General features: G+C 39.1%; 1 protein-coding gene across 1 annotated transcript in view; it reads left to right on the forward strand.

Moving 5' to 3' along the window:
• Positions 1-24,025, forward strand: part of LOC140232007 (globin C, coelomic-like) — a 98,745-nt gene that overhangs the window by 36,653 nt on the left and 38,067 nt on the right. The gene's annotated exons all lie outside the window — the stretch shown is intronic.

Raw genomic sequence — 24,025 nt, forward strand, 5'->3', positions numbered from 1 at the left:
AGCATCTGCCAAGTTTGGTGGAAATTTGACCATCCATTTTCAAGAAGAAGATGAAAACGTACAGTTTAGGCCCCAGCATGGAGCCCATCAGGGTCCCAAGGGGGAGGGGTACTCCATGAGCCCATACACGTCATGAACAAGTCATCAATGTACTTACTCATATTAACATGACCTCAGTGCTATCACTTCTGGTTTCAGAGAAGACGATTTTTAAAGATTCATTAAAGGGGGAGGGGGCTGGGGCCCTTAGGGAGATGGTAACCGTTAATCGAACAAATTGAGATCCTATCCCTGAAGGGATGCCACCTGCTAAGTTTGGTAAAAATCCTCCCAGAGATTTCCTAGAAGACGAAAATGTAAAAAGTTTAGGCACGACGGACGACGGACGACTCACGACGGACGCCGGACGATGAGTGATCGCAATAGCTCACTTGAGCATTTGACTCAGGTGAGTTAAAATAAGGGCGTAGATGTTAATTGTATTTCAATAAAATCTGTATCACTATTGTGAATGTTTATACTTGATATAGTGACATGGAAGGGCAAATATTTGCGCATTAATTGGATGGTACTTTTAAGGAAGAATAGTCTCATGGCGAGACTTATGCTTGCTATTCACAACATGAATCCCTTGTCTTCAGGAGAATCCTGATGGGTCATGTTCAACAGTTCAAGGTATCATGATGGTATGAGAGTCTTGGAAAAAGTACCTGGTATTCTGTTTGTTTTTGTTTTGTTTTGCCATGGATTGGTCAAACCTCTTTCTCTTGCATTATGTCTTGTGAGAAAGTTTGAACTTCGCCTTGCAAACTCTAGAGGAATGGGAGATGTGTACATCATCTGCAAAGGAAGGAATAATGCCTGTTTGATGTCGGAAGCAATATCCTCTCGCGCTCACGTATGATTTTCACGTGGCATGCCGCCAATTAAAGGAAGACAAGAGATCAATATTAGCCTTCGGGATCAAAGCACAGCTTCAAGTCTACTCCATACAATATACGGCTTCAGGAACAAACACAAGCAATCCAAGCAAATAGACAAACATGCCAACAACCAAACACACAAACAACTGAGTCATAGTAAAAGTGAGTGACAAAAACAACTTTCTCCCTCTTGGTGCTGACAATGATCAAGTGGGGTTGAGCTTCTCTAGTACGTGCAAATACTTTCACGCAAGGACGCTTTAACGTTATTACTGATGATCCGATGATGCTTTTCTTGTCAACACCAATTACTTGCTTCATGTTCATTTTGTAGCAGCGTGTTTTTTTTTAACGAATATCTCGAAAATTCAGACTGCCTCTAATTCATATTCGACAAAAAAAGCTAAGAATTTGACATTCCATCACCCCATAGAGCCGCGTGCCTGCTTTCCTTGGTAAACAGCAGCACTACAGACCCAAAGAAGTAACGTATGTTGTAGTGGTGCGGGGAAAGTCAGTTCAAACGAAAAGACGAGTTCTAAATTATCCTCCAGCTGAAAAAAAGAGTAATGATAAGATGTTGACATGGATAAAATTATGTGGGACGTGCCAATCAGTCGTTCTTTTGATTATTCGTGATTTGTCAGAGTATTTTGATTATTGTTAATTTTCTTTTTCACAGTTGCAAATAGTTCACACGAAATCTTCTAAAACATTGCATTCTCGGATGAAGCCCACCTGCATACATCACCGCCCGTTGGTCTGGGCTTGAACCTTTGGATTTTGAGTGAAGCGCCGTAACTAGAAGATCGCGAAACCTCTCCGCTGAAGTATACACGGAAGCAAAAGAGCGCATCTTTGCCTTTTCATTGGGAAGAGGAGAAAGTTTTATGTATGACTATATTTGAGCTAGGGTAGTTTAAAATAGCTTTTGCCAAATGTCCTCTCCCCAGAGGAGCGAGCAGAGGGTCGTCACGCGATCGAGACACCTGCCGACGGGTCTTAACTGGAGGCCCGTCAGAATTTCAAAAAGGAATTAAGCCTTTTAATTACCGAATTTTGTTACCAATCACCAGAAGCTTATTACATAATTTGTGTCGCACTGACGGCAGAAAGATTCTAGCGACTCCATTGGTCGAAGTGGCTCAATGAATTATTCATTAGGCGTGATGCGCAAATTACACTTCTCCTGACTCATGAATGATTATTACGTTCGAAGCTCTTAAAACACAGACACACAACTGACTCGCGCTGATGTTCCTCGGTTTGCTCAGTACGTGATTTTTGGGGTGCTGTTCGTTATTCCGAAGGTTCGTTATTCCGAAGGTTCATTATTCCGAAGGTTCGTTAATCCGAAACACACAAATTCCCTATACCTAGAGGTTCGATAATCCGAAAATGAAAAAGGGTTCTTTAATCCGAACATTTGTGGCGTTATTTCGAAGGTTCGTTAATCCGAAAATGAAATAGGGTTTGTTGTTCCGACGGTTCGTTGATCCGAAGTGAAATAGGGTCCGTAACAAACCTTCGGAATAACGAGCTTTGTGTCATTTTCGGATTAACGAACCTTCGGAATAACGAACCGTATTTCATTTTCGGATTAATGAACCTTCGGAATAACAAACCTTATCACATTTTCGGATTAACGAACCTTCGGAATAACGAATCTTCGGGATAACGAACCTTCGGAATAACGATCCTTCGGACTGAAGAACCTTCGGAATTACGAACCTTCGGAATAACGAACTGTAACCATTTTTGGTACCAACAACGGTGTGATAGCTTTTGTGCACAGGACAAAATAGCTATTTACAAAAAACAAAACAAAAACAACAACAATGTTTCCTCGACGCGGAGTCGGAAAGTTGCCACGGTTCCACGCTCGGCATGTGGTTTTTCGAACATACTGTTTGGCTGGTGTTTTGTTTTGTTTTTCTTGTTAGGCATTTCGATTGGCCAAATGTTTCACGCAAAGTTTAATTCAAGTGAAATGAGTGACCTTGTTTTTTTCTGGATTACGTAGTGTGTACGGTGATAGAAATAGAATCAATGCGGCGGAAAAGGACTCAGTGAACAATATATCATAACATCGAAATTGAAATTTCTGGTGCTGTACATTGCCGAGAGTCTACTGTAAATTCGGCATTAATTCGACGAAAAAGATCCATGAAACGTTCAAGGATTTAAAAAAAAATATGGCGATAAATTCTTAGTTTTCTGCTCTCTAGCGAAAGTCAGTGGCACTAGAGTAAGTCATGCGTCAATTGAGTAGAGATTTTTCGAGAGCAGAGATTTACGAAATGGTGCCTCTTCTGGTTTTGATGCAGAAGGAACTATGGGAGGGGATAAAGAAGGAAGGGGTACTTGATACCGTGAGGTCGATTCATTCTGAAATTTCGCTACAGTGTCTAAGTGGCGTTGATGCATCTCAATTAGATTTAGGGGGTCATTAGCGCCCAGCTGCACAGTTCAAATCCTGATAGACTGCCGCGAGTTCGTTATCCGATGAAGGAGTGCGGAGTGAGTGAGAGAGGGAGAGAATTAAATCGTCTCTCATTGGACAATTACTCATGTGATTGACTGTTGCCATGTGACGATTTCTAGTTTATTCAAAACAGGAATTCGGAGTGAGAGGATGACTCGATTTGATAACGTTGTTGTGTTGCCATTGAGCCGCCCTGTCTATCTCTTTCAGAATCATGGCATGTGAGATGTAGCCTTGCCCTCAGATTTTACAGTATGCACATATATCGGCATCATCAAACCAAGGAGCTACAGTAGCTCCTTGATCAAACACGCAAAATATAAAAGCAAAACCTCCAGATTTTCACCAATACCATGTACCGGTCTTTCACTGACATTGCATTCTATTAGGGTTTCGCTTTGCTCGTCAAGTATTTTCTCGACATAGCGTCATGTTCGTCGGGTGATATTCACCAAATGACTCGATTCTTTTCCCCCGCCATTCCACGTATGGCATGACAATAATCCCCGGGTAAAAAGACATACTAAGCTACCATAAAAACTCCGTGAGAAACTACGAAATTTTGAATGAGAGGTGCCCTTGTTTCTGAGTGGTGTGGATGTTGGGATTGGGTGTGCTGGATTTAAGGGTAAAGGGGTCGAGTCTGGGAAGGAGCCTGAGACCGGGAGAGGGGGGGAGGGATAATGTGGATTGAGGATTGGTTAGGCTGTAAATTGGATATACATGTATTATCATGACCATGAGGGAGGGGGTAATGAGTGTGTGCATGGGGTGGGTGGGGGTAGAGAATTATAATGCCGGAAACGTAAAGCGTGTGCGTGTGTGTGCGTGCGTGTGTGTGTGTGTGTGTGTGGTGAAGGTTGATTTGTGTGGGAATTATTAGGGAACATGATGGTATAAAAGATATCAGAAGTTAGCGGGGGCGTGAAAGAAAAATGCTTGAGAAAGGTGAAGATGCGTAACTATCTGCTTTAGTCAAAACGCGGCGACGCAGAGTCAAGCAGCTGATGATCAGCCATTCCATTCACGCCTCAAGTCGGGCCGGATTGATTCTGCTTGATTGATCCAGTGAATGTCGCCTGTAGATTAACCCTGTCGACCCAGTTATTTTCCAAGCCAAGTGTGGCTCTCCTGGATTGCTTTAAGCCTCTCAGGTCCTCTATTCTAAAACGGTGTTGATATTTCAGGCACAGTCGTTGCCAAGTGTAAATACAGTGTTCATTAATATACAAAAGGGGGAATGGGAATGGAACTCTGTGAAAGGCATAGGATTAGTCAGTGCGGCTCGGAGCAGGTCAGAATGGTTTGATCTTACCAATGTCCACTTCACTACTGTCAGCAACGTTGAATGGTCTTTGAAAATCTTCTGATAAAGGCCAAGACGAGAACAAACTGCCATTTACCTTTTGCAAAGGTATGTGGTGATGCTTTAAAGTTCATCTTTATCCCTTCGTATTCTGGGGTGCTGTTCGTTATTCCGAAGGTTCGATATTCCGAAGGTTCGTTATTCCGAAGGTTCAAACACACAAATTCCCCATACCTAGAGGTTCGTTAATCCGAAAATGAAAAAGGGTTCGTTAATCCGAACATTTGTGGCGTTATTCCGAAGGTTCGTTATTCCGAAGATTTGTTAATCCGAAAATGAAATTTGGAAAAACGAATCTTTTGAATAACGAATCTTCGGACTGACGAGCCTTCGGAATAACGAACCTTCGGAATAACGAGCTGTAACCGTATTCTGCGCGTTTCATTGACATGTAAATCATAACTTTCCCGTAAGTGTAGATATACACCGTACCAACAACATTCATGTTAAGGGTCCCGTATTTTAGATAAGATTTTTCTTTCTTTCGACATTTCTCATGCTGTAGTGTAAATGTGGCCGCTGATATCTGTTATACCAATGTTGGGGACTTGTTTCATTCCCTATAGATAATCTTAATGATGTTACAGAGGACTTTTTAATATTGCTTCAAGGAGAAAATAGTACAATGTCCTTCATGTTTAATTTCCACACTTGTCTCCGTGACTGCACAATACATGGATGTGTTATCAGAAGTGGACAGTAAAGAATATCTACTACAAATGTTTCACATGAAAAAAGTGTCATGATTATATATATGTATATATATATATATATATATTAGAGATATGTGTATAATTATACACGTGTGAGTGTGTGTGTGTGTGTGTGTGCGTCTACATTTAAACCACAAGATCTTACAGTGATTAGCTTCTGTAAAGACAAAAGTTAAAAGGTATCTTTAGAACTATCAATCAATGATATCGTTCAGTGAAGAAGTATAAATTAGTGCAAACTACAAAGTATTTTTCACTCTTTACTAGTCAGTATCGTATTGATCAAAATCCTCCACTTCTTGTTGCTCAAATTCCATCGCTTTCACCCCGAAGAAACTTGTTCCCACGCAGTTTATCTCCCTTTACCTCGCTAAGGGCCACCAGCCTTCGACATTCGATGCAAGCAAGTTGCTGGCGGTATTCACAGAGTTAACCCGTTTAAGAGCTTCGATCCACTCCTCCCAAGATCAGAAGACAAGTCTGTTACACGCGGGGAGCTGACTGTCGCAGTGCGTATACTTGACAGATAGCATTCAATACCGGTCACAGACATTGATGAACTTCGACCCCTTCCCCTGGAGCAAAGTCATGTCTTTCCACCTGGAACATATGTGCTATTTATTTGGTAATACGCCAACGACATCTGTTCAAATATTCCTCCTGGGAGCGGTACAAATTAGTCATTGTTTAGCAACTCGACTGGTGAGTGAAAAGGCCCTAGGCAAATGTTGCAATGCCACACGGAATGAAAAGGTTACTCCCTATCTGAAAAGGACAAATTACAGACCATAGATAGGATAAGTCGCTGAGAAATTTCCAATGCTGTCCCAATATGCATCTCTGCCATGAAATACAGTGCACTCCCGTTATAACGAATATACGGTTATGACGAAATTCCGGTTACAACAAAGTAAGAATACAGGCCGCAACATCATCCGCTCTATTTTATTGTTTATTTGTTCGGTTATAACGAAATTTCGATATAATGATAGAAAAGTGCCGGTCCCAAGGACTTCGTTAAAACGGGAGTCCACTGTAATCACTTCTCGCAGTGGCAAAATTGAAAAGGGCGTGCAGTGGACAGTAAACACGTTAGAAAGTGCATTTGATTATTACTGCAATTTACTACTCACGAGGGGACTGCATTCTACAAGCTAGGCTTTTAAGCAATCCCCTCCATTTCCGACTTTTTTTTTGTTACGATTCAGTTACAGTTTGTCCATGCATTTCTTCATCTAAAGTATGTTTTGTCTCATTGTAAACAAATGAGGGTGCACTTAAATCTCATTTGAATATGCAAAAGTCACATTGTACTTTACTTTGTTTATATGCAGATGTCATGTTTTATAATTTCGTCGGAAATGAAATGAAATAAAATGAAATGAAATGAAATGGAATTAGAGAGATACCTAGGCCCTATAGGACAGAAAGACGGATGCGCATTGATGTGTCATTGGTTCCAAGGAATATTTCAACCTTGCATTGTTTTCACATATTCTACCTTCTTTCATTTAATTGGGACCGCCACTGATGATATCTTGGGTCGCAGTGTAGTTGCCGCACTCAGCGCATCACAGATAAACATCAATCTTTGTTTTGTTCGAGCAATCATCGACAAAATGGACTAGAAACACTGACATCACACGGATGTGGTCAAATAGAGGAAATCCGTACGTCTTGATATGAGCGAGAGGTCGAGACGTTATAGTTTTAGTACCGAAGGAAATTCAGGTAGCACAAAATCAGCTGCTGCCGCCGAGAATCAGTTGTCAGGTGTCTTGAAAAAGATCACGCTGTTAAGCCATTGCAAAAAGCAGCACCCGCCGAAAGAGGAAAATTGATATCGTTACCCAGAACCTGAGTACGCGATAACATTATTCAACGCGTGCGTGGGAACAATGGCACCCAGCAAGATGGCATTCGTACTGCACGTGATAAAAGGCCGTCAATTCGCCTCGTCTTAAAGTGTTTCATTCTGTCTCAGGTGTCAAAGGCAAGGAGTTCATGGTCGGCGCAGGTGCCTGAAACCACCTACCATGCTCTTGTTCCCACTCCCCAATGTTTTCAATCACAACAAAGCTGATGTTACAATGATCCGCCCTCTTTGTACGCCATGGATCTGTTTTGCACGCCATATCGCATCCCATTACATTCTTGGGACACGTATTGCCGTTTACCAAGGTGGTATACCAAATCTACTGCTCATCGGAACATGATCATGCTGATAGAAAATGATAATTGTTAAATGATGAAGACATTTTGCCCAGGATAATGATCTTCAGGCTAATCTCACTTCACCGGACGTTCTCACTGTTATCATTGTCAGGTATTCACATTTACACCTTGGTCGAGGGAGAGAGACCTGTTAAGCAAAAGACATGCCCAAGTGTAATATATGAAAGTACACTATTAGAACCGAGGTCATTATATTCAGTGTTTTTCACTAGGCACAACCACTTGGTAGAACCATCACTGGTCAAGGTCTCGTCTTTATGCGGTCGTGTTTGAAATCACTCTTCTTCCACTTGTCGAAGAAAATAGATCAGAGTTCATAGTTAAATGTTCAAAATGTTAAATGTTTATAGAGAAAATGAAAATATATGCAATCATAAAAGGTAACAGGAAATCTGAAGAAAGAATCCAATCACAGGGACGATGCATCGAGGCTCAATGCAGGTCGCGTTGTCCGCTGGGTGGAACCATTGACCTAGAAAACCGAGCGAGGACTACGCACGATATGCGGATTACCCAGACCAACGAGCGTGAACCGTTGAACCGCATGCAATCTCGCCAGGAGAAAACTCGCCTTTCGACGCGCGCCTATTAGTCTCCCGCGAACGTCGTTTTTGGAACCCAGGATTATCACTTTGAAGACAAGGTGGTTTCTTTAAAGGGCAAGTTCATGGGGAGAGCCGATGTCTGCACCCTGCGTCACAAATGGAATGGCAGTGCAAGAAACATCCTCGCATGGAGTAGACTCATGTACCAGACCTTTAAGGAGTTTCTTTAACAAAATCAGCAATCAAATGGTTTGTGATTGTTTTACCTAACAAGGATGATGTTTTACGTTTAATGGCAGGAAAAAAAAGAGAGAATCATGAATGATGGAATCACAGATTAAATATTGTATGTTTCCTACAACTTATACCTACTTCATTCTAACTTTACTAAAGTTGATGTTGAAGTAGAAGAAATTTCTATTTATTTGAACCTTCGAAAAAAGTAGACAGTAGATTCATACTCATAAATACAAAGAAAACGAATGATAATGATAGTCACAAAAGGTCTTCAACAGCTGAAACGACAGTGAGGACAAATATTGATATAATGCTATTTTGAATTTTAGCCGTATTTGGCCGTTTTCTAAGACCCGTCGCGTGGTGGCGCATCAACGGGAATCGCTGGGCTTAGACGTGTCCCAGTCGTTAGTTGTAAAACTGAAAATTATCGACGAGCGTTTGATTTCGCCGCAAAACTTTTACGCGTTTGCCTGTGTTTGAGTATGGTGTGTCTGTGTGGGTGTATCGCCGCGAAAATGCCCATCAAAGTCCAGTCTTAACTAATGATACACACTTGCATACCCATGGTCATGAAGGGTTAAATTGAGCAATTCACGCAACAACAAAGAAAGTATTGTGGAGGGTGGTGTTGAGTTGCAGTTTAGAAAACAAGTCACATTCTTTTAAGATAACGATCACGAGCGTTCTGCAGCTACACAGCAGAAGGCCAGATCGCTACTGACAGACTGAAATCTCATCATAAACATGACCAGCACCAGTGACCAGCATTGTTGTCAGGAGATACTACACTGTAATCCAAGAGAGAGTGAACATCCAAAGGCGAGTACGAGAATTCAAAAACAGTTTTTATATAATGTAGTTTATTCCAGTCAAACTGCCAGTATTATGGTCGTTGATCATGTGAGCGTTTTACACAAGTTGATAACTTTCTCAATTATGGCAAGCTCATGTACAAATCAAGCTTTGGCACGATGCGATGACGGCTATGCCTGCATGTATGCATTTGCTGGCACAAACCCTTGTTGGTCATAGAGAAGTCTGTGCCAAGACTACTACATGCAACACTCCCGCGCTGTTTCATAGGCCCTGTGTTGTTGCAGTGCCGTGGTGCCTGTATTAGTCTTGGCGTATGCGGACTCCGTTACGACCAACATGGGTTTGTGCCTGCAAACTGTGGATGCGTCCTGTGCAAACCCAGCAGTCGTGCAACGATCGTAATGCCAAAGAGCAATAGCTCTTTTGCAATGTATCGTCTCTATTTTGTGCATGATGTACCGAGTATATTAGGGTACATTTCTATTACTATTTTGTCGCTGTTTGCAATACTTCGTAAAGTCGAAAGTATGAATGATTATTAAAACCGCAGTAGGAAGCGTTTGCACGAAACGAATGCATCGCACTCGTACGTATTATACATGTACGACAGTGTATACGCAACGTACGCACACACACACACACACACATACACACACAAACAATGAAGTATGCATTATGCATTTACAACGGCGAAGTGCCTGTCGTCACAAGTCTAATAACTGCCAATTTCAAAATGTCATGCCTAATTATGTATTCATATGAGTATTTCTCAGAATGACAAGGATGAATTTCTTTTATTTTTCATGTGTGTACACAAATGATATTTGTCTATACATCAGCCAATTATCTAAGAAATTGAACCTTGTCATTTTCCGTAATATTTTTATACTAACAACTACTACCACATTCATCTTCGTGCTCCATAGGTTTAACACGCAAAGCATCGTAATGCATGATGGGACATAAGGTCATGAATAATGCATTTTGGTCAAAATAGGCCATATTGTGCTATCACAAAAATAGCAGTATATCAATATTTGTCTTTGTCTGAACGAACTATCTACCATAATCAAACAATCTCAAATCCACAACTATCAGACTAACAGACACTATACTGACTACTTCTACTATCACATTAAACCAGCTTTAGACATGCGTTTTGCCAGTATTGCATGATATAACGGCGGTCATTTTTCGTGGCACATTATGTTGGAGTTGGTGACCACTGTACTATCCAAAATTGACACCAACTCCAGTATTTTTTTTTTTTAGATGTGCTCGTCTAAAATGTTTCGTATATTGTTAAGGATTCGTCTACCACCCTCCATAAGTGAACACGTACGGATATACGACGTATGGATACAAGACGACGTTTTTGTTGTGGTTTTTTTTTTTTTAATGTGTCCGTGTGCCTGTAAATTGATACATCGTATGGGTATAACTCTTATATGGAAACGATTATCTGAGCATCATTTCGATATACGACGCATATCGATACGAAGATTATTCATGTCTAAATGCTAGGGTTATCGCGAACTACCAGATAAATGCACCGGTACGCAAAGTTCGTACCGCGCAAGGGAAAGACTCATACATATTCATGAACTTTCCATGAAACACGACAAAGCGCGAGGTTTGACGCGACGCGATAAACGTATCCGGTCGTTGTGTCTGAATGCTTTCCTATCATTATATCGTATATCCATTCTATACGTCATACGAATATACGATAATTCGGTGTGAATAGTCTCATATCAATACGTCATACATCCCCAAAATATGGATATATGGATATACGATAACTCGGTGTGTTTGAAAGTGGCCATAGTATCTGCTTGTGACAGGGCTTTACTCCGTACTTTCAACAAAATTGATTTTCAAGAATAGCGCTGCACCTATGTATGGTCCTGCTGACCTATTTCTGTTCATACCTGCCTTATTGTTTTCTCAATATAAAGCCTCGTTGTTCAACGTTGCCCTCGGATGTTGTTTGATGTTTCAGACAAGCGACAGAGGGAATGGTATTGACATTTCCGACACAATTCTACAAGTGTAGAATAATAATTCAGCCAACTTCGTTGGCGCATAGGTCTGTAGAGAGTCAAAGAGTTGGAATATCAGAACGGGGAAATGTTTCAAGCGAAGGAATTGGAGGTGTGTCCTTGCCAGAATAAATTCCGTCTGCTATTTTCAGAGGGTGTGATCAGGTTTGGCAGGAAATAGCCTTACCGTTCAGCAACTGTTAAAACTGGTGCCTATACATCAACACCAGACCAAGGTGCTTTTTCATTCGACCCCCTCTCTTTCTCTTGAACACATACACGGTTGAAAAATTAACCTCTGAAGGTAACATGTGACTAATTTTTCATTGTACATTTGAAGTTTTAACATTAACTGCTAGCATGGTGATATTATTGTTCATTCTACCTAGTTCGGTTTACCTTTCAAGATGGACATTATGGAGCAAGCTCGCTTTTTTCCTTTTTCCTTTTTCCAATTTACCAATGCATGCATAATCCCACGTCACTGTATATTTTACCACAGCATTCCAGACACAAACATTGCACCTAAAAGGAGAGTAAAATATTGAAGATTTTTTTTTTAATCACAATTCATATCAAATGTTTTAGATTGCTCCCACATGATTGCTTGTTTCAACAACTAATCAGATTTTGCATTCTGTTACTGAAACTTTTATACTATGATGTGCCACGCACAAGATGAAACAAGTGTATGAGAGATCCACTGGCCAAAGTGAGCGTTTCAATGGTGAGATTGCAGGATGACATTTTTAAGAAGGAAAAAATTCATGCCCTGAAGGACTTAAAACTTCCAGAATCTACAATTCCATTAAAAACGTCTTTTAGACAGAAATAAGCTACTCCATATCATGATAATACTCAATTCATTATCACTGTCTTGTTATCATTTGAAATGACTTCTAAGTCACTTATTCTTCGTTGAATGAAAGCTAAGATTAGATTCTGTAGCTGTTCTGAAGGTAAATTCAAGTCACGGATGAATTTATGTGCAGCCTGGTATCCGGACTCATAAAAAATGGAATAGAACCTTTAAGTTTCCAAGATTGACGGATTCCCGCCTGAGCGTATTCTCTCGCTCTGTCGTTGAAACCGTACTGGGATTTGTCCCACACCAGTCATTTCTCGTCCTGATGAACGAGATTTCACGAATGCCAGCGCGGCGGAAATGGGGTTACGACAATCAGGCGACACCCTCATGCTAAACCACTTTCCCGCCAAACAGTTCATCGAAGAGCATACCGCTTACCCCGTGGAACTTCCGAGTTGAATGACTTAAAACGTGCAGTTACGATATTGATGCGAGGTCTCTTTACGAAATATCCTCACCATTAGATATGAAAGTGTTCCACACCCAAAAGGCCTTTGCAATTTGTTCCATTTCGGGAAGTATATATACCGAAAAAAAAAATGGTAATGTTTCTTCACAACAAAGCAAATATATATATATATATATATATATATATATATATATATATACATACACACTCAGCCAAAAAAAAAAGGAAAAAGAAAAAAAAAGAAAATAAACACTTTTTCAAGTTTTTATTTTGCATTGATATTTGGCTAAAAGTTAGTTTGATATATACCATAATGTAATTTGATTGACTATCAACCTGCTAAGTCAGTAAAAAGGGAAACTTTTCGTATGAGTGAACACCTTTATATTATTTTCTCTTCCGAGGCAGAAAAGTAAATATTGCAAAAATGAACAAGTTGTCATTAAAGGGTGTGTACAGTTCTGGTCGGGGTGAGGATTTAGCTTTTAACGTTTTGCGAGATATTCAGAAACCACTCTATGAGATGTCAAAGAGCATGCAATTCTAAGGGGTATCAAAAGTTTATTTGATGAAAATCGGTTTTGAAATGGCTGAGATATCCAAAAACAAGGTGAAACAAAGAGATCCTAATAAAGGTGGGGCATGTCGCCTTTTATTATTATCACTTTTGGGGATATCTCAGCCATTTGAAAACCAATTTTCATTAAATAAACGTTGAATCCTTCTTAAAATCACATGCTCTTTCATATTTCATGAGAGGTTTCTCCTTATCTCACTTAGGAATATTCAAAACATGAATCCCCACCTCAACCACTACTGTACAGTCCCTTTAATGCTTAAGTGCTCTTCCATGTAACAATAAGAACAAAAAACAAATTCAATACAATAAAGATGAATCAAGTTGTAAAAAAAAAAATCCTATGATCTCTATAATCATACTTGAACGCCAAAAGATCAATAAAGGCTAAAAATAATAAGGAATCTAAATTCAAGTGAAGTGAGAGAAGCAGGTAACAAACCGTATAGGCCTACATTATGCACACCGTGTTTAAAAGGAATCCACACCTTTACCAACAACCAAAATAGAATAATCTTTACGAAGTGGTTGACATGCAAAGTTATTCTTCTGCAGTACAGCAAAATCTGAATAATCATGCAGAACACTTTTCCAAACAGGATTTTTTTTTTTAAATCTCTGTTGTTCTTTAAATATACAAAATCTGTATACATCTTGACTCCATGGATGCCATCAGGCAAAAAAAGAAAGAAAGAAAAAAGAAAGGAACAAAATAGTAATCATGTTATGTGGCCAACATCAGCTCAATAGTGAGAGAAAAAAGGTTCTCCTTATTCACGGCACACTAAACATGCTAAATGATTGTGCATCAATACAAATGTCTACCAGTTTAGCTCCTCCCTCTTAATACAATTCAGACATTTGAGTCCTTCTGTATCTTGTCTGCTTTGTGAGACCAAGTTAATTCAAAGAAAGACGAATTTATATAATGCACAATGCGAGGATCAGGCTTTGGGAGTTATAGCAATAGAAAATTCTGTTTATAGAAACCAACAGTGACTTAATAACAGTGATTCTTTAAAAAATATAAAAAAAAAACTGTTAAAGATCTTTTCAACCATGATGTAATTTGACTTCTAATGTCTTTCTTTTTTCATGCTTTTTTTGCTTGTTTGTTTGTTTTGTTTTCTTTTGTTATTGTTGTTTGTTTGTTTGTTTTGTTTTGTTTTGTTTTTTTTTGCAAATGATTTTATTCAATTATGTCGACCGAAAAATTTATGCCCAACTATTTGAAATAATCTACCAGAAGCCAATTCAATCTATATCCGATCTGGTAAGGGTTGTTCTTTACTTTTCTTCTTTTCACCGATCCACACGGATTTAGTCTTTGAACATTATTTTATCTGTGGATTAGAAAACATACCAAACTCATAAATGATCTTTATTGAATGTCTTAAATCAGACACATAAAAGGAGAGTATTGGTATTAACATAATATTGTAAATGTTGCATTTTTTTTTCATTTATAAATACCTGAAAATTATAAAGCTTGACTGTTCAATCAATATTCCAAGTATTTTACTGAATTTCCAAATTAATGACAACAATCCTGTCATATGCACCCATTTAATGGACAATTGACTAAAGTTAAATGAACATTACCATAAATAAGGAATTATGACACGCAGAATCAAATTAATCTTTTAGATTGATAAGTAACGTACCTTGTTTAACCATGAAATCTCTTTTTCATAAGAAATATAGTTTGCATTACGCTTTAAACACATTTCCTACTGAAAAGACACACTCCACATAAAGTGCAAATTCACACGACAATATAGTATTTAGGTACCCAGGTTTGAAACAGGATTAATTTATCAGAAAGAGAAAAATAGGGGAATATGCAACTACAAGTGAAGAGTAATCCATTTATTTAAAGAATGAATTAAAAGTAACATATTATCTTCATTTTTTCTTTTTTCTCGAAATCAGCTCAACATCGTACATTAATTAGATTTACTGCTGCACTGCGGTATATATGCTATATGAACCCTACTGGAAAGAACATAGTGTCTCACTGTGTGTTCACAGTGTGTTCACATAGTCGACTCTGTGAAAACGCTCGAATTCAACAGTGTGAAGATTTCAAACTGTGGTGTGGTTTTCACAGAGTGTTCACATAGTAACACTCTGTTCCACACTGTGAATTTATTACTCACATTGTGTTCACACTGTTAAAATGCTCAAATTTAACAGTGTGAAGAGATTTCACACTGTGTTCACACTGAGTTTCGCACACTGTGGGACACTGCTCTTTCCAGCAGGGAAGATACAGATTTAGTCCGTGACAACAGCTCCACCACGACGCAATGGAAAGACACAAAGGGGTGTCCCGTGTACATCTCAGTTGAGTGCAATGTGACAACGAAATGGCGATATCTTGCAGGCTTTTTAAGGTTATAAAAACATCGTGTTTCCTTTTCAGTCTGTCATTATGATGGAAAACCTTGTCGTCTCTCAATCAAACACACGGACACAGCTGCAAAGCAAACCCATTTCTGAATAATTCGATCAGAGTCAGCAGGCAGCCTACTCTCCCCCAATTGTATTTTGTGACGTGATTCATTCACTTCGAATAGTTCATCATCTCCACGCCTACCTGACGTTCATCTGACGTCAGATTTACGCGAACGAGAATAACTTTCCCACTCACCACATGGTTACGTTTTAAAGCTCTCTTGCCAACGAGCTACCTCAGAGGATAATCAGCTGCAATTTTAGTTGATTTCGTACTTTTAAAAATTGACGTGCTCACTGATGCAAGTAATGAAGTAACTTTCAATCGAAATAGAAAAAATGATCAAGAAGAAGCTGAACACCTTCCCACAATATATTCGAGTAGGTGGGACCAGTAATTGAATGATGTCGTCGTAATTGGGTTTCAGAGACACCTTCTTCCAAAGACCTGTGATATCATATAGTATAAATTTTATCTGAATCAATTTTGTACATGCCACATGACGAAATAGTAGGCCTCCTGCCTTGCAAGAACATATCTAACTTGTAAAAATGATTTTGTCCGATTTTTTGAAAGTTTCCATTGTTCCGTTTGTGTGACAGTACTATCCTTAAACCTATATACACTGTATTAAGACGAACTTAAAAACTGCATGGTGATTTCCTGAACTATTTCTGATGAGCAGTATAATAGCATTATGTTGTGACATTCCGATTAATCATGTTAATTGACGTGAATGCATTGTCCAAATCAATGTCTCCACATTATATGCATATCTTTATCCCCCGCCAAAGATTAATATTACTCTCCAAGTTACCAGATATTAATTGACTGCTGGAAAATGGAGTGTTAAACTTGTCGCACTTGGCTCCCATGTCATTGCCGGCAACCGACCTTCTAAAGGGTGACATTTTAAAGGGAAACCCCCACTCCGCATTAACTGTTACAAAGGAGAACGGAGTGGAACAAGCGGACGAGTGAAACGTTCATCGAAATCTGACAAAGAAAAAATGATATGATTTTATAGAATTTTGAAGCATTTTACGAAGCAGTGGTATCAATGAAAGTCATAGCCACATTAGACGAGAAAAAAATAATGATGTCATATTGCCTCGCAGATCTTTTTCCTTTCACGTTTTGTCCGGTAGTAATTAAGTAACTACACTTTAAAATGCATCATTGCTAACTCGCTAAATTTCTGTAACAATTAATGCTAAAGATATTATCTTTCTTCCTAAATCTGTACGTCAGAGCCAATATTTTTGGGAAAATGTGTCTGTTAAGTTTTGTAACACAATGACTGTATATAGAACTTCACTTTCCAACAATCCCCGAAACACCTGTAGACTTGACCCTCTGTAACGTTTTACTGTCAGTCCAATTTCAATAAAATTTCACCGCTGTATTATGTATGCGAACGTACTTTTTGGTCTTTTTTAAAACTATTTATGAAGTTCTCTTCTTTAGAATGGAATGGATATTCGATTTCAGCCTATTGTTAACTCAGAGCTTCGTAAATGTCGTTGTTCCATTGTCCAATGCTATATCCTTCCATCTTAGCAGGAATTTCCCTGCCCAAAGCGAACATTGTTTTTAGTGAATGTAGCGAAACAGAATTGACAGGTCAGTATAATCCCATATGCGCCATTGATTGGTGATTTTATGCAAACTGCCACAATCTTCCTTTTCTCTCTTGCAATGATTTCGTAGTCCAACTGCTCAAACCTTCATTTCCTTGGCACGCTGATATGAAGCAATATTATTTTAAGGTTCAAATTCTCCTCAGAAAAATTACAACCACACATGAAAATGCCTCCATGCTGATTCCTTTTCCTGGGAACGCGGCCAAAAAACACATTTCGCTATTTGTTCATGGAATTTCGTATTAGTCTTTCGGGGCAGCTTGCTTGGATCAAAAATATCACCAAGGTTTTAGAAGACAGTCTTACTCCTTATTCGTTTCCCGTGGGGAAGTTATTTTTCAGTCGCTGTAAGAAGTTTTGTCCTGTGCATATAGGCTCTCTCATTTCTTCGAATTAGGGTATGTCTGACACATAAGCGACAAGCAGTGCTTAGACAATTATGCCCAATCTTTAGACAAGATATCTAAGGATTGATGAACAAAGACATATTATGAAGAACTTAAATGCAAAGACAGGTAAACCACATTTTATTGTATTTTCTTTTTAAGAAAGGCAATCATTGAATAAAGACAAATTAAATCTTTTCAATTTAACCACATTCGGTCGTTACATAAGAAGAAATGTTTTGAAGATATTATGAAAATTATCACATCCCTACAGGAAAGAACACAGTGTCCAGTGGTGTCTTCACAGTGTGTTCACAAAGTGTTCACATAGCCGACTATGTGAAAACGCTTGAATTTAGCAGTGTTACGATGATTTCACACTGTGGTGTGGTTTTTCAAATAGAGTTCACATAGTAAATAATGTTCGGTTTCACACTGTACATTGATGACTGACAGTATGTTTCCATTGTTCAACACTGGATATTTAACAGTGTGAAAAGATTTCACACTGTGTCTACATTGTGTTCACACTGTGTTTCACCTTTTACGGGGGGGGGGGGTGATAACTGGTGATGCGGAGAAGGAATTTAGGAACGAGAGATGCCGATTACCCTCTTCAATCTTGATGCTGCCTTTTTTCCTTTCTTCTTTTCCTCCTCTTATCACCCCCATGTTTACACGTAATACAAGATGCATGCCGTCGGGATGATGTGTTCTCTCCATGGATGATACACGAAAATCCGCCGCGTTCGTGTCTAGCTAGAGGCCTTAACTCTCCGGCGAGAGCCGAGGCACTTCCGAGCATTAGGAGGGGATCCCTCGTCCTTGACATTGGCCCCGCAGCGGCATTTAATCTCCAGAATGTTTGAATTATAAACACGTTTGAGGCCTGAATGTGGTGCAATTCGGCCCCAAGGCCTGGCGAGGGTAATCCGATCGCTCTGGCGGGGAAGCCTCACACCCGTCTACGTTTTGCGCATACATCCTTCAAGAGGTTGCTCATTTTTGGAGCGAAAATAACTCGATTGTTGGAGGAAAATAGTATAATAAGCTTGAAGGAAATATGATTACCACGAATCGATAAACGTGCAAATGTACTTACGTATGTAAAGTGAACTTGCGCAATAAGAAAAGAAAGGAAAACTATCAGAACTAAAGTTATTACATGGAGAACCCGCGTCTCTCCTATCGAGGGGTGTGTTATCTGGGATTATGAAACCTACGCGACTGGAAGAAAGACTTAAAAGAGACTGTACAGTACTGGTTGAGGTGGGGATTCATGTTTTGAACATTTCTAAGTGAGATGATGAGAAACCTCTTATGAAATATGAAAGAGCATGCAATTTTAAGAAGGATTCAACATTTAATTGATGAAAATTGGTTTTCAAATGGCTGAGATATCCAAAAAAGTGATAATTATAAAAGGCGACAGGCCACGCCTTTTATAAGGATCCCTTTGTTTCACATTTTTTTTTTTTGATATCAGCCATTTCAAAACCGATTTTCATCAAATAAACTTTTGATACCCCTTAGAATTGCTTGCTCTTTGACATCTCATAGGTTGGTTTCTGAATATCTCGCAAAACGTTAAAAGCTAAATCCTCACCTCGACCAGAACTGTACACACCCTTTAAAATGAATTTTCGAGTGGCAGACTCCAAGACAAAAAAAAAATGGTTTAAAAAACTTGGAAACGATTTGCTCTGCAGCTTCTTTCAGGTCTTACTACATTATTATGATCGACTATTTAAAATACAATGCCACTCCACAAATTGACTTTGAGTGTGACATAGTTAAGTCGAACGAGCAGAAGGATAGATATCGAATTTCATTGAAATGGGTTATGGAAGTTTCTGAAAGTTGAACTTTTCACGAAGCAGTGATAACCGAAAAAAAGGAACTTGATCTAGTTTGATAGATAAATTGAATGAGACACTGACGTCATCACCAACACTCCCATAACTTAACACATGGAAATATTGAAAATATCATGTGCTTTGTCCATGATTAGAAACTGCAACCTTTTCGCCAGTAAGCCATTGTTTGCAGTTGCTTAAAGCACTTCAGTGAACTGATACGAAAGACACAGATTTTTTTTTTTATTTCATAAAAAAGCGAGAGCGAAATTCTATGAAGATTTTACGATTTATTAGACTTTCGAGGCGATGGGTATTATCTCTGTAAATATTTCTGCATGAGAGGAGTGGCCGATATGACTATTCCCCCCTCCCCACCCCCCACCCCCCAAATAAAAACATGTAAGCTCAAAATTCTTCACTGTTACTTTAATTGTATACACAATGAAAATAAAATAAGAAAATCCAATAGAAAGTTTCTTTTTAAGCAAAATCGGACGGAATTGGTAACCAGAAGAAGGAAAATGAAGGAGTAGTTGAACATCTTTTTCGAAAGAATTTGCTCACAGTTCTTTCGCCAAAACCTTAGATAGTCTGAACAACCAGTATATCACCAGTTTGATACGGAGGGCGTGTTTGTTCACGAGGCGGGGGAATAGTGATATCACATGCCCTTGTCGTTCGATGTCATCTCGGTTATTGGGTATTTTTAAGGCGATGACCCGTATCGCTCACTGTGATTGATCGTGCCCCCACGGACAGCTGCTCAAAGTCATGATACATCTGGACTAGATCTGCCGGAGGGGGAAGACATCCCAGAGAAGGAGAGCGACCTGTTAAAACCTTCCAAAAGAATCCACATGTAAAAGTCAATGACTCCAGCGTCAATAACGTCAGCCTCCCTCTGGAATATCACGTTAATATCGAACGCGTCGGTCATGTTTTCCGTTCAGCTCTGTGACATTCCAAGCACCACGTTGAAATCGGATACGTTATTGTTCTCACCGTGAGCCGAGCCAGATTTTCTGAGATCAGAATGGTATTATATGGGATTGTTCTCCCTTGAACTCAACGTCGGAGTCAATGTCTTATCTTTTACAGTCTAAAATTGATCGCGTTGGATCCTCGACGTAGCCGAGTCTTCATTGCTTTGTCGAATCAAAACACATCGCCCGTATGGAACAATTTCTGTCAAGGTGTAGAACAGTACTGCAGTTCCATATCATTCCTATATGCCCCAAGGGACTACACCATCGGTCGATAGGCCCAGGCTAGAATTTACAAAACAGCCTGTAGTAAAGTGTGTAAAAAATATGTTAACAATACACTCTCTAAGAGACTTCAGCTTGATTATCAAACATACGCTCACATACACACACACACACACACACACACACGCCATTACGCTCGGAGAACATGGAGAAATTACTGTTTGCAAGTTCCAAAGTAGTTTGCCAAGACAACAAACAGCTTAAACTTGGTAATCTGATGTATCTAATGATGCAATTTGTGTACGATGATATAACAATATCAATAACAATATATTGTTATATATAACAATGTATAATAATGTATATAATGTATAATGTATAATGTATAATGTATATAATGTGTATAATGTATATAATGTATTGTTATATTGTTATATATAACAATGCATGGGAATAAAAGTTACAGAGAAAATGCTCAAAATGTCTCAAAACATAACATGTATGTTGATTAAGGGCCATTGTAAAGGGACAATTTTGAGAAATTTCCCTCATTTTCCTGCAGAAGAAGAAAAAATAGGAAATCAATCATGTAAAACACACATGACGAAATACTTTCACAAGAAACATACTTGTACCCGCATCTTAAAACCATCAATTATGACGTCATCATTTGGCCTACCCATAGCCATCAACGGGTATACTTATCATATACCAGACATGATTGAGGTGAACTGGCAGTGAATTAACGCGCCATAATGATCTCGAGGGAGTGTTCTCTTACGATATCAAGGGTTTTATACAGTAATCAGCGTCCACCCCTAGCGGGCGCCTTACTACTCCTCGGTAGTTGTTATCCGTGCATAAGCAGTCAAACCTGTCTACAGCGGTCACCTGAGGGAGACGAAAAAAGTGGCTGTCATAGACGGGTGCATGGCCGCCATGCACAGGGTCTTTACAATCGCTTTTCTGGAGGGGGGGGGGAGATATTTTGCAGTAACTTTATACAACAAATGACCGCTATTTTGCAGTAACTTTATACAACAAAATGGCCGCTATAGACAGGTGATCGCTAAGGCAGGATTGACTGTATATATATGCATTTATCAGATCTGGAACAAGGCCTTCTTTGAATAAAGCACGCATATCACTCGAAGAGTGAGGAGGGGCTTAAAGTTTTACACTGCACAATATTAATGTATTTCGACGAGTCAAGGACTAAATTTTGTACTTTCTTTCTGTAGCTTATATTCTGATATGTATAGGGACAAAGTTTTAAATACCCCTTGACTATGCCTGTTATTGTGAAGTCTGAAGGAAAAATGAAACGACAGGACTGCAGAAGTATCATCGTCTTATTTTGTTTCTTTCTTTTTGTTTTGCTACTGCTTAAACTAGATAGACTCAGTGACCGCTGATTAAAATACTATTGTACAGACAACGCTGTTGGATTTATAGGTTCTATATGCTTTCTTCTATTAAATGACATTTTAATGTCTTGATGACTCGCATGCTGAATGCGAAGCTCTATTTATAGAGACTTCGAAGTGCCATTATTCCGAGGTATAATTTGCAATCTGATGAGTATTACATGCTGAATAATTAAATAGCTAATGCTTTACCCGGATTGCAGCTATAGATATCAAAGGAATGATATAGGTCTTGTATTGGTTGAGATGAGGATTAAGCTTTTAGCTTTTTGCGAGATACTTAGAAACCACTTATGGAATTTACAGAGCATACAATATATTCTAAGAGGAATTCAAAGTTCATTTGATGAAAATCGTTTTTGAAATGGCTGAGATATCCAATAACAAGTTAAAACAAGCGATGCTATAAGAAAAAAGTGGGTTCCACCATTTATGAGGATCCCTTTGTTTTGTATATCTCGGCCATTTCAAAACCAACTGTCATCAAATAAACGTTGAGTCCCTCTTTTAATTACATGCTCTTTCATACTTCATAAGAGGTTTTTCATTATCTCACAAAAATTGAAAACCCATCTCAACCAGAACGATCCTTTTAGGACTATGTAATGCAGTGCGCTGAGCTCAATGCGTTTACATTTAAAATTAAGGTTAGACCTGGGTGGGCCCAGTGAAAATATAGTTTGGAGAAAGAATTAGAATTTTACAGTCATGCATGTTTTACATTTCACCGTAAAACTTTATAGACTGGCTTTCTTTAAAATTTAGTTTCAATCGCCACATTGCACGTGATATCACACACACGGAACACACACGGGACACACACACACATGCCCCCCCCCCCCCACACACACACATAATGGCAGTGGGTATATGGCCGGTCGTAGTATACAAGCTGCAAGAGGAAAGGTATACATTGGGGATATACTTACGCCATTTGTACGCCATACCTGGGAGCTTGATTGGAAAATCCACGAAATGGGAGTTGAATGATTCCTTGCAAATGAAGGAAACCGCGTATTGAGTTTGACTCGAACATCCACGATCACATGGAAGTGCAGTCGCAGCAGCGCGTATCTGTTAAGAGACATGGGCACTTCATATAAATGAGATTGCCGCATTCCCGTGACGTCGATGTAACCGAACGTTTTACGAACATGACCCGCCAAAATATGCTATGCGGGCGTTATAAGACCCACCACGGCAATATTCGCTGCGCCCAAAATGGATTAGGCTTATTACAAGATGATCACAGTAATCACCCGAGGCCCAAGAGGAAGTGGATCGAGGCCAGTCTACTTTAGTTTTGAGGAAAAGGTGGATGCTTCATGTACGAAGAGAAAATTGTGATACAGGGTAATTGATGACGCTGTCCACACTGCATAGCGCAATACTTGTGATTTACCTTAATCGAGCAAACGAATTATCAAAGCGACTGTTCATGTTGCTGGTCCATTTAAGAAGGATCCGACTCAAGTGACAAAAGTCAAATCCTTAAACTCATACCGGAGTAAAACTGCAAAAGCATAATGAACGCTTCATTAACACTGTATCCACGTCACTCCACTATTGATTTGCAATGAATATCAAGGGTGCCTGGTGAGCAAATCTTCTTTTTTTTTTTCAATTTTGTGGAGATATACTGTGTTCCTTTCTGTTGTAATTACATAGACCATTTTGTACTGATTTGATCGGTTAAAGGTGGACGATATTGAAGTTCTAACGTATGTTTGATCATGATGACTTTTTTAAAGACATTGGGAGATAGATCATGACCCCGATCTATCTATAAATAAAAGTTGAATCTACTGACATCATGAAAGAGAAA

Source organism: Diadema setosum, chromosome 8 (assembly GCF_964275005.1).
Source record: "Diadema setosum chromosome 8, eeDiaSeto1, whole genome shotgun sequence".
NCBI classification, from domain to species: Eukaryota; Metazoa; Echinodermata; class Echinoidea; order Diadematoida; family Diadematidae; genus Diadema; species Diadema setosum.